Raw genomic sequence first — 10,555 nt, forward strand, 5'->3', positions numbered from 1 at the left:
TCCTGCACCCACCTAAGTATGTGTCCATCATTTTACTTTTTATCCTATCACAGAGGTTTCCCCGCTTCGCTTAATCCCACCTCCTTAAATCTGTCACCAATGAATTTCATGTATAAATACGGATGTAACCCTGCCATTCTCCGAAGCATTATCTCAATTCGTTGGCTCAAATAAACTCACAAAAATTCTTTACAGGTTTCAATGGTTTTTTACATTAACACAGACAACCCAGGGGTTCGAGCTGCCTGTCACTACTTGAGCCAATTCAGCAGACAGGGTTGACTCATAGAGGAGCGTTTATTCCAATACTGCCAGCAGTATGGGAGAGCAGCAGATCACCCACAGTAATCTGCTCTGTTAACCCCCCATAAGCCAGCTGCTTATATAGGGTAGGACAAAGATTACATGGGGAAGCAGGAACCATGGGCTGTGGGAAAATAGGCTATGCAGTCTGTGGGGTGGGGAAGTGGGGGGAGGGGACTCCCTTGTTTGGGCAACAAGGTTGTTAATCTTTCCTTGATAACAGGCAGGTCTTGAATGAGAATGGACAGCATTCCAAGGTTGATTCCCTGGTCCAAGATGGACTCCCAGGCCCTGGGGGTGTATAACTTGCAGCCAGGTTAGAATGTCCATTCTTTAACCAGAACCAGGCAATCATGGTTAACAGAGCAAGATAAATAATATAAATATTATTTCCCATAACCATAGCTAGTCCCCAATATTGTATGTTTTGCCCCTAACAGTTCCACTTGTCTGCAGCAGTGTGCCCGGCCTGGCCTGGGCACCCAGGACAGTGGTGTGGCCTTCCCTGCAGTCACCATGAGTCAGCAAGTTTCCTTGAGGATGTGGCTCTGTCGGGGCTCTCAAAGGTCACATGTTCCCAGCGTTCTTTGTATGGGAGGCGGCAAGTGACTGATAAGACCAGCCAGCCAACTGGTGGAGCAGCCGGGGCGGGATTTCATATCTGGGTGCTTATCCAGTGTCCTTTTCCTATAGGTCACCTGCACTGGTGTGTCTGCGGGCTGAGCACCTCATCTTGGAAACCTAAAATCGTCAAGATGAGCCCCATCTAGACTGGCTTCCAATGAATGGAAAGCCAGGGGGTCCAAACTGTGCCTCTGAGGAAGCCTGGAGTCGCCACCCTTTTGGGCTCTGCTTCTGGCAAGGAGGTCGGCTAGGTGTCCTCCCTCCCTCCCCTCCTGCCTCAGCCAGAGAAAAGTCCTTTCCATCTGCTTTGTTTGTTGAATTTATGTGTACTATTTCATTTGGGGGGGGGGGGTTGGGGGGGGTTCTGATCCTTAAAAAAACCATTTCAGAAAAATTCAAATCAATCCATGGAGAACCGAGTGATCTGTTGAGGCCCTCTCCGCTCATTTTCCACATTTTGGTACCTCTCAGTGAGGATTCCTGGAGCTCTAGCTACTCGTTCAGCTTTGTGGAATGTGCTGGGGGCACAGAAAAGAGGGTCTGGCCTCAGCACAGGTACCACGATTCCGGGGTGAGTCACCTGGAGGCATTTCCCTTAGAACCAGTTTTACATATGATACCTCAACATGCCCATTTCAGGCACAATGTTCCTACCATCTTATTTAATTGCACCTCATTTCTTGGAGGTCCTGGAGAAGGGCATGTATAGTGTGTTAGCTTTCTGCCACTGTGCTAAGGATGATGTGTTTATAGGAGCACATGGGGATCTAGTTCAAAAGCTTTCCAGATTGTTCTGTACCGGGTAACGGACTGGACTGCTTCCCTGGAGTTCATCACGGTCCAGTAGGGAGGACAGAAGAAAGCATCCTAGAGTGGATGTTCCTAAGGTGAGCACAGCTTCGGGCAGTGATGGCGAACCTTTTGAGCTCGGCGTGTCAGCATTTTGAAAAACCCTAACTTAACTCTGGTGCCGTGTCACATATAGAAGTTTTTTGATATTTGCAACCATAGTAAAACAAAGATTTATATTTTTGATATTTATTTTATATATTTAAATGCCATTTAACAAAGAAAAATCAACCAAAAAAATGAGTTCGCGTGTCACCTCTGACACGCGTGTCATAGGTTCGCCATCACTGGCTTAGGATGTGATAGAGAATAAACCCTGTTGGCTCCTGGGATTGCCTGGAGGGCAGGCGGTATTTCTATGACTAAGAAGGCAGGCGGAAGGTTAGGTAACAAGAAATGTTTCAGGAGGAAGCATGTGAGAGTAAACGGAGAGGCCCCCACTATATGCAGAATTCTTCCCAGGACAGGGCACCGGCTCCCCCTAATTATATGCTTACAATGCAGCTTGGATAGGATGGGTTACCTTTAAACAGTTGGTCTCTGGCCCCGTCCCTGGCCTGCCAGCCTCACCAGAACATTCCTGACTGTGCCGCCGTGGCCTGGGTGGTCTTGACCCTCGAAAGGGAGTCACCACCCTTTTGGGCTCTGCGGGCCAAGCAAGGAGGCAAAAGGAACCTACTTCATTCTGTGTGAGCGGCAGAGTCTCCACGCTCACCACTCTGTTCCTTTCCACCTAAGCTCATAGTGTAGTGCTTGTTGCCCCCTGCTGGCCACATGTGAGTAACGCTAATGTTTCAGTAAAGCTGGGTGACTTGGGGAAGCCCTTGCTTACTGCTTGGCAGTGAACCTTCCTGGTGATAACAAGAACCACACTGCTATTGCCAGAACTAGCAGTGGAGGCTTATATATAGAAATATGCCAGGCACTGTTTTAAGCTATATATACACTGAGTGGCCAGATTATTATGACCGCCTGACGTTTGTAGGCAAATTAGCTATAATTTCCCGCTGAAGTTGCTAGAGGGCCAGATCATTATAAACGTCTGAATAGCACAACATACCTAAGTATCGCTGCTGATCAAGTTCATCCTATCATGTTGATGGCATATCCCAATGGAGATGGATGGCTTCTTCCATCGAGACAATGCGCCATGCCACGGTGCTCGTGTTGTGCAGGAGTGGTGTCAAGAACATGAGGGAGACTTTACCTTGCTTAGGTGGCCCCCACAATCACCAGATCTCAATCCAATTGAGCATTTGTGGGACGAAGTTAAAAGAGCCATCAGGCAGCTGGTTCCACAGCCATCAAATCTCACAGAACTGGACAGTGCTATTCATCAGGCATGGTGTCAGATTCCTCGCATCACCTTTCAACATCTCGTGGAGTCAATGCCAAGAAGAATCGCTGCAGTATTGAAGGCAAAAGGTGGTCCAGTGAAGTACTGATGGGGTGGTCATAACAATCTGGCCACTGTGTGTGTGTGTGTGTGTGTGTGTGTGTGTGTGTGTGTGTGTTTGTGGTCTGATTTGATCCTCAAAGCGATTTTGTGAAGTAGATATTACTATTATTCGTTCTAAACAGGAGAAACTGAGTCACAGAGCAGTTATACGCCTTGTGAAAAGTGGATGCTGATAAATGGCAGGGCTGGAATTCACACCCCACATCCCGAGACCTCAAAGTCCACGTCCTGAGCCATAGTGCAAGTTCATGTCCCGGCAGGCTGTATCCTGGGTGGGCCCTGCTCTCCCATCTTCTCTCATCAACAGAGACGGGTTTTTATCCTGTTGGCCCACCTCCTGGCTCAGCCTCCCACAGCATTTTCTCCTCCACTTCTTGTGCTGATGACCAAACCTGCGACCATTTCAGTCTTTACCTTTCCCCCCTGATCTTAGTGCAAACGTGCACCCTAGTGCAGAGGTTCTTAAAGTGGGGCCCACAGAGGACCCGGATAGAATGCAAGAGGTCTGTGAATGTGGACAGGAAAACATTGACATTCTATTGTGAATACCGGACACAAACAGAAATGGCGTGACTTTGACATTGATAGAAACCACCAATATTCCTATTCCATGTTACCACTGTTACAGGTATCTCATAATGTCATTTATGCTCATCTTTGTTTGAGATTATGATCATTATTAAGCCTGTCACTAGACCTGTTATTAAATCGTTAATAAAAAACCCATATATTGCTATGCCACAAATTTGTTTTCAATATTTTGATAGCATTCTTTCAAAATTATGGAATTTCTTTGCAATCCTGCACATTTTATCCCATGCATTTTTTAAAAAATTATTCTTAGAAGGGGTCCAGAGGTTCTGCCAAAGGGGTCCTGCATGAAAATGACTGAACTGCTGCCCGCGATTCTGTGCCTGGCGTTGGGCCTCCTGGCCAGGGTCATAGAACGTAGCAGTGACGGTTTTCCAAAGAAGAGGACCGTGTGGTTTAGCTTCCCAACCGGGAAATTGTTGAGTTGAAAGGGAGCACTATTAATAATTGTAATGGGACAAGTATAGACTGGGACATATGGTCACCCCACCCAAACGGCATGTATTCTGGAAATTGACGAATTAGACAAGAAAATGCCAGGTGATTACATGTGACTTACAAACATCCGCATAAAAATCTCTAAATATGCTGCTGATAAAACTAGGCCCGTGGTCAGCAAACTGAGGCTCGAGAGCCACATGCAGCTTTTTGGCCCCTCGAGTGTGGCTCTTCCACAAAATACCACGTACGGGCGCGCCTACAATGCAATTGAAACTTCGTGGCCCATGTGCAGAAGTCGGTTTTCTGCCTGGGCGAGTCTATTTTGAAGAAGTACTGTTGATATTTGGCTCTGTTGACTAATGAGTTTGCCGACCACTGAACTAGGCTATCTCCTAAAATCCAACCCAAAAACCCCAAAATATAACCAATGCAAAGTATACTGGCTTCGAAAGAAAAAATTCTAGTATGTAAAAATACTATAGCTAGTTCTAATGTCCCAGTTGCTGGGGTTCTTGTTCCAGCATTAAGAAGGGCTCAGGAAATCTAGAGAAGGCTGGGGGTAGATTAAATAGGAGTCCAGAGACAAAATATAATTTTGAAAGGCTTTTGGGGGTCAGAGGAGCCTCGTTTAAAGGAAACTAAGATCTCCTTTTCTCAGGACCCCATGCTTTTTATTAACACAAATTGTCCTGAGGTGAGGCGGAGATATACGCTTCAAAGGGTCAGGGTTTCCTATACAGAGTCTATGTCAGAATGGGGGAATTAGCCTACAGCTGTTTAGGTGTTTGGCCAGTAGGAGGCAACAACATGTAGATTAAGATGCCCTTTAGCTGTCTGGCAGCAAGCAATCAATTTAATGTATCCTATTCAGGTTTGGGGAAATGCCATCAGCCATTCCCAGATTCAGCCCTGCTGTCCTGCTGGAATTGGTCTCCGGCACCACTCACTATGGACGAGGAGTTGTCAGTAATCACAGGTAGGGACTGTTATTATCTCCATCTTACAAATGAGGAAATCTTGCTTCATCGTGCAGCTGGGAAGAGGCTGAGCTGAGCCCCAAACCCACACACACTGGCTGCCACATCTGTGCCAGGGTCTCCCTGCCTCTTTGAGTCCCTGTAACATTAGGAATTCTCATGATCTGAATGAATTTCCGGCAAAATAACAGATGGAATACAAAAGATTGGTCTGTTCATCTCCAGCACCTAACAGGGTAGAAGCAGCGTTTATTCTAGATGACTTGAACCAGTTACTTGAAAGAAATTCCTTAGTGTGGCCGGGGAAATCTGGGAGGTTCCATAGAGCAACAGAAGTATTCCTTTAAGACTCCTAAGGTGCTTGAGTAGCTCTCTCCCTAGGCCAGTGGTCAGCAAACCACGGCTGGCGAGCCACATGCGGCTCTTTGGCCCCTTGAGTGTGGCTCTTCCACAAAATACCACGTGCGGGCGCGCACGTACACTGCGATTGAAACTTCGTGGCCCATGCGCAGAAGTCGGTTTTCGGCCTGGGTGAGTCTATTTTGAAGAAGTGGCGTTAGAAGAAGTGGGGGGTGTCGGTCGGTCGGGCGATGGGATACGCAGCACGGGGGAGGGGCGCGCGATTCATGCACGAGTTGAGTGAGCCAGTCAGTCAGCAGTCTCACTGTGCAGTGGTTAGTGCTAGTCTCTCCCGCAAATCGCGCGGTGACAAAAGTTCCTACTCAAAGCATAAAGTTATTTTTCCAACCAGCTGCAAATCCTACAGGTATTTTTGTCATCAATTTAAGAATTGTAATTCTTTTGTGTTGGTGGCTTTATTATTATAAAATGAAACATTTTTTTAGGTGCCCTGTTTAAGATGGCTACAAAGAAGAAACAAAGAAAAACGGGAGACGAAAACCGTGAATTTAAAGTTGAATGTACCTACCTATATAGTTTAAGTTTAAAAAATTTGGCTCTCAAAAGAAATTTCAATCGTTGTGCTGTTGATATTTGGCTCTGTTGACTAATGAGTTTGCCGACCACTGGCCTAGGCATTCACCTTGTTCCTTTGACTGCAACTCTGGCTGCCCTGTGAGAGGCAGCACAGGGCAGTCATCAAGAGCACGGGCTTGAAGTTCAAATTCCAGGCACCTGTTAGCTGAGTGACCTTGGGCAAGTCACAGAGCCTTCTTGGGCTACAGATTTCTCATTTGTAGCATGGAAATAATGGTAGATCTCATAGGTAATGGTGAGGAGTAAATGAGTCTGGAAAATATATAATACACAGTAACGATGATTATTATCGCTCTCATTTTATTAATCTCTACTTTAACCGTATTGTCCCCAAACTCATCTCTCTTTATGATTCTGAGTATTTCTGCGTGTCTGTTTCATCGTCTGCAGCTGTCTTCAGGTGACTTTATAACATTTGCTTGCACAGCATTTGCACCAGAACTCATTTTGCCGAGGCAACGTAAACTCCGACAGCTGGCAGTGAGCCAGGGGCACGTGCTCTCGTGATTACCCCACATTCTTGAATTGCCCGCTCATAACAGCATTTGCATTTTGCTGAGCCAACATGAACTTTTATAAGTTCGGTGGTGTCCGGAGAATGCTTCAGAAAAAAGTGAGTTGACAAAAAAGACGATGGATCATTTGTCACCTTGTAGAAACAAGATGAATTTCTGTTTTCAACTAAAAAAAAAAAAAGACTGCCGGGCCTGAAGACATGAAAAATGTAAGTGGTACAAAAGAAAGATAATTCAGGATAAAAAGGGAAGACACGGCTTGGGAAATGTTTACATCAATGTGAAAAGGGGGTGATAAAAATGTTTTTATTAGAGGCCCAGTGCACGAAATTCATGCACAGGTGGGGTCCCTAGGCCTGACCAGTGATCAGGGAGGATCAGGGACAGGCGGATCAGGGCTGGGCCGGAGAGGAGGCAACGGTCACCGGACCAGGCATGGAAGGAATGGATGCCGGACGCCGATGCCACCATTGTCGGCACCCCGCCACCGCAGTTCCCCGCTTCCCCCCCTACTCCTTCCTTCACCGCCGCAATGGGCGGGTGGTGGGCTGATCCGGGCCTGCCTGCTGCGGGGAGGGACGGGGTACGGGAGGTTAGCTGCCTGCCCCGAGGAGGTAGCCGGCCCTTGGCCCCCCTGGGAAAGGGGCCATGTCCGCCGCCACCCACCATTTCCCCATCCCAGCCCAGGGCCCAAAGGCCCTGGAAAGGTCGGGAGAGGAGGTGATGGTCACCAGGCTGGGCGCAGAAGGAACAGACACCGGACGCCGAGGCCATTGTCGGCACTCTGCCACCACGCGGTTCCCCGCCTCTCCCCCCCTCCTTCCCTTGCCACCGCGCCCCCACTGTGGTGGGCGGGTGGTGGGCAGATTGGGGCCTGCGGGAGGTTGGCCAGCTGGGGGAGGTTGGTTGTGGGAGCTCACTGACCACCAGGGGGTAGCTCCTGCATTGAGCATCTGCCCCCTGTTGGTCAGTGTGCATCATAGTGACCAGTTGTTCTGGTCATTCGGTCATTCTTGTTGTTCTGGTTGCTTAGGCATATATATATATAGAAACATTGTGGTTGCATCCTCCACTAAAAAAAACACACAAAAATAACCATTTTACATTATGAGCTATTACATACTCATTTTGAAACAAATTGCATGTACGAAAAGCTCACTATGCAAAATGGTATTTTTTCATTCTATTAATAATATTAATTAAGTTTCTATAATATTACCAGAATATAACTTTTCTACATTTCTATTCTATTTTATTCTATTCTAGCCTATTCTGTTCTAATTTTTTCTTTACTGCTGGTCATGAGCCACTGGATTGATTTCCTAATTTACTAATGAATTGTGACTTGCAGTTTAAAAATAGTGATCTCAAGAGCTCTGATAAATATATTATTGGGTAAAGAATAGACATAGATACTTCTATGCATGAAAGACTTTTTCACATGTTTAAAATGTGGAAAAAACATTTTTAAAATATAGCAAAATCTCAACCTCACCCAAGTTTTACAAATTATAAACAATGATAAAACACAATCTTATTAGCAAAAACTTTAATTAGCAAAAATTAAAAGCAATGATACTGTCTAATGCTGATAACAACACAGTAAAGATTTGTTTTGAGTGCACTTATTTATATCCCACTTCAATTCAAAACACAGTTGAGGTGGGTTTATGTACCAACATTGCCAAACACAGTGGATGACAGAATCTACTGTTGCAATGTTGTCTGAGAAGCAATTTGGTAGTATATTTGTGGAGTCATAAAAATGTTCATAGCCAAAAGTAATTCCACTTCTGGGATTTTGTCCCAGTGAAGTAGTTTAAAAAAAAGAAAAATCTCCATGCACAATTCTGTATATCCTTACTAAAATAGTGAAAAATGAGAGTTTGTCTAAATAGCCAAAAAGAGCACAATGTTTAAACAAGCTATACTACAACAACTCAAAAATATTTCACAGCCAATAAAATGATAATGATGGCTATAAAACAACACGAGTAAATGCTCATGCCAATAAATGCAAAAGTTATAAAGCAAAACTGTGTGTTCCAGATACTATGGCTGCATAAAAATTACTCTAAAACGATTATGAATTTAATAATAAAAACCATTAATTTGATGTTAATTAAATAATAAGAAGTCCTTCTATAACAAATTCTAATCTCTTCCCAGACATATGGTTGTCTATGTGTAAAGGTCATGGACTCATGGAGACAAAAGAAAAATATCACATAGAATTTCAAATTATTCCTCCACTTATGTTCTTGAATCTCTATATCCATCCCAACCACAGGGGCTCTTCTGAGCTCTAGCCTGTGATAGCTAATTGCCTATTGAACGTCTTCAGACACCTCGAAAGTCTAAGTCATTATCTTCCCTCTAAAACCTGCTCCTCTTCCTATGTTCCCAACATCAAAGTTTAAGGAGAACAGTGGGAAATTTTTTTAATATTTTTTTATTGATTTAGAGAGGAAGGGAGAGGGACAGAGAGAGATAGAAACACCCATGATGAAAGAGAATCATGGATTGGCTGCCTCCTGCATGCCCCACACTGGGGATCCAGCCCGCAGCCTAGGCATGTGCCCTGACCAGGAATCGAACCCGTGACCTCCTGGTTCATCGGTCGACGCTCAATCACTGAGCCACTCCGGCCAGGCGGGAATTTTTTTAAAGTATATTTTTATTTATTTCAGAGAGGAAGGGGAGAGAGAGAGAGAGAGAGAGAGAGAGAGAGAGAGAGAGAGAGAAACATCAATGATGAGAGGGAATCATTGAACAGGAGATTGAGCCTGCAACCCGGGCATGTGTCCTGACTGGGAATTGAACTGTGACTTCCTGATTCATAGGTCAATGCTCAACCACTGAGCTACGCTGGCCGGGCAGAGAAACCTCAAGGGGAAAAAATTATTTTTAAATAAATGAATTGTAAATTTCTAACACCAGGTGTTTTCAAATCCTAGAGCTCCATCCTTTTGTTCCCAGAGATTCTGAATGGGGCTGGGGAACCTGCATATTTAGCAAGCAAGCCAGATGTTTCTGGTTCCCATGGAAATGGGGGTGGGGGGGATGGCATGGGAACCACATTTGGAAAATGTGCTCCAAGTCCTGCCACCCAGGAACCAAACCTGAGAGTGGAGTGGAGCACAAACAGCCTGTGGATTCGCTCTCCCCACCCGGCTCCCTGCCACGCACACCGTCTTGCTTAATGACATCACTGTCTGCCCAGCTGAGAAGCCGGGGAGTCTTCCCCCCTCCTTCTCACTGCCCCTCCTCACATCCACACCCTCCCCTGGATTTCCTCTTCCACCTCCTGGTTGAGACTTGCGTCATCTTTAGCTGTGCAGCTGCACTGTCCTTGGGTGGGTCTCCAGCTAAAATCCCACCAATCCATCCACCCACTACCCCCGCCCCGGAACGAGTTTTATAAATGTAACTGATCATGTCACTCGCACTTAAAGGCCTACAATAGGTGCCGTTTCCTCAGACCCAGACTCTTCACCACTGAGGCCAAACTTCCAGTTAACCCGACTCTCTCCCCTCACAGATCCTCATTTCCCAGCTATGCCAGCACCTCTTAGTGCCACGGTCCTTGGTTCATGCTGCGCCCCTGCCTGGGGGTTCAAACACCCTGGGCTATGAGCCACCCTGGTCCTCCCCACCCCCAGGCCAGAATGCACTTTGGGGAAAGTCCCCCCCACCTCCCCGCACCCTGGTCCCTGCATGGGCTCCCACTGGTCTGTGTTTGCATCGCTGGATCGCATTGTGCACACTGAGCACCCAGTATTACTGCTCATCCTAGATGC

This window comes from Myotis brandtii, unplaced genomic scaffold (genome assembly GCF_000412655.1).
Source record: "Myotis brandtii unplaced genomic scaffold, ASM41265v1 scaffold1384, whole genome shotgun sequence".
Classification (NCBI taxonomy): domain Eukaryota; kingdom Metazoa; phylum Chordata; class Mammalia; order Chiroptera; family Vespertilionidae; genus Myotis; species Myotis brandtii.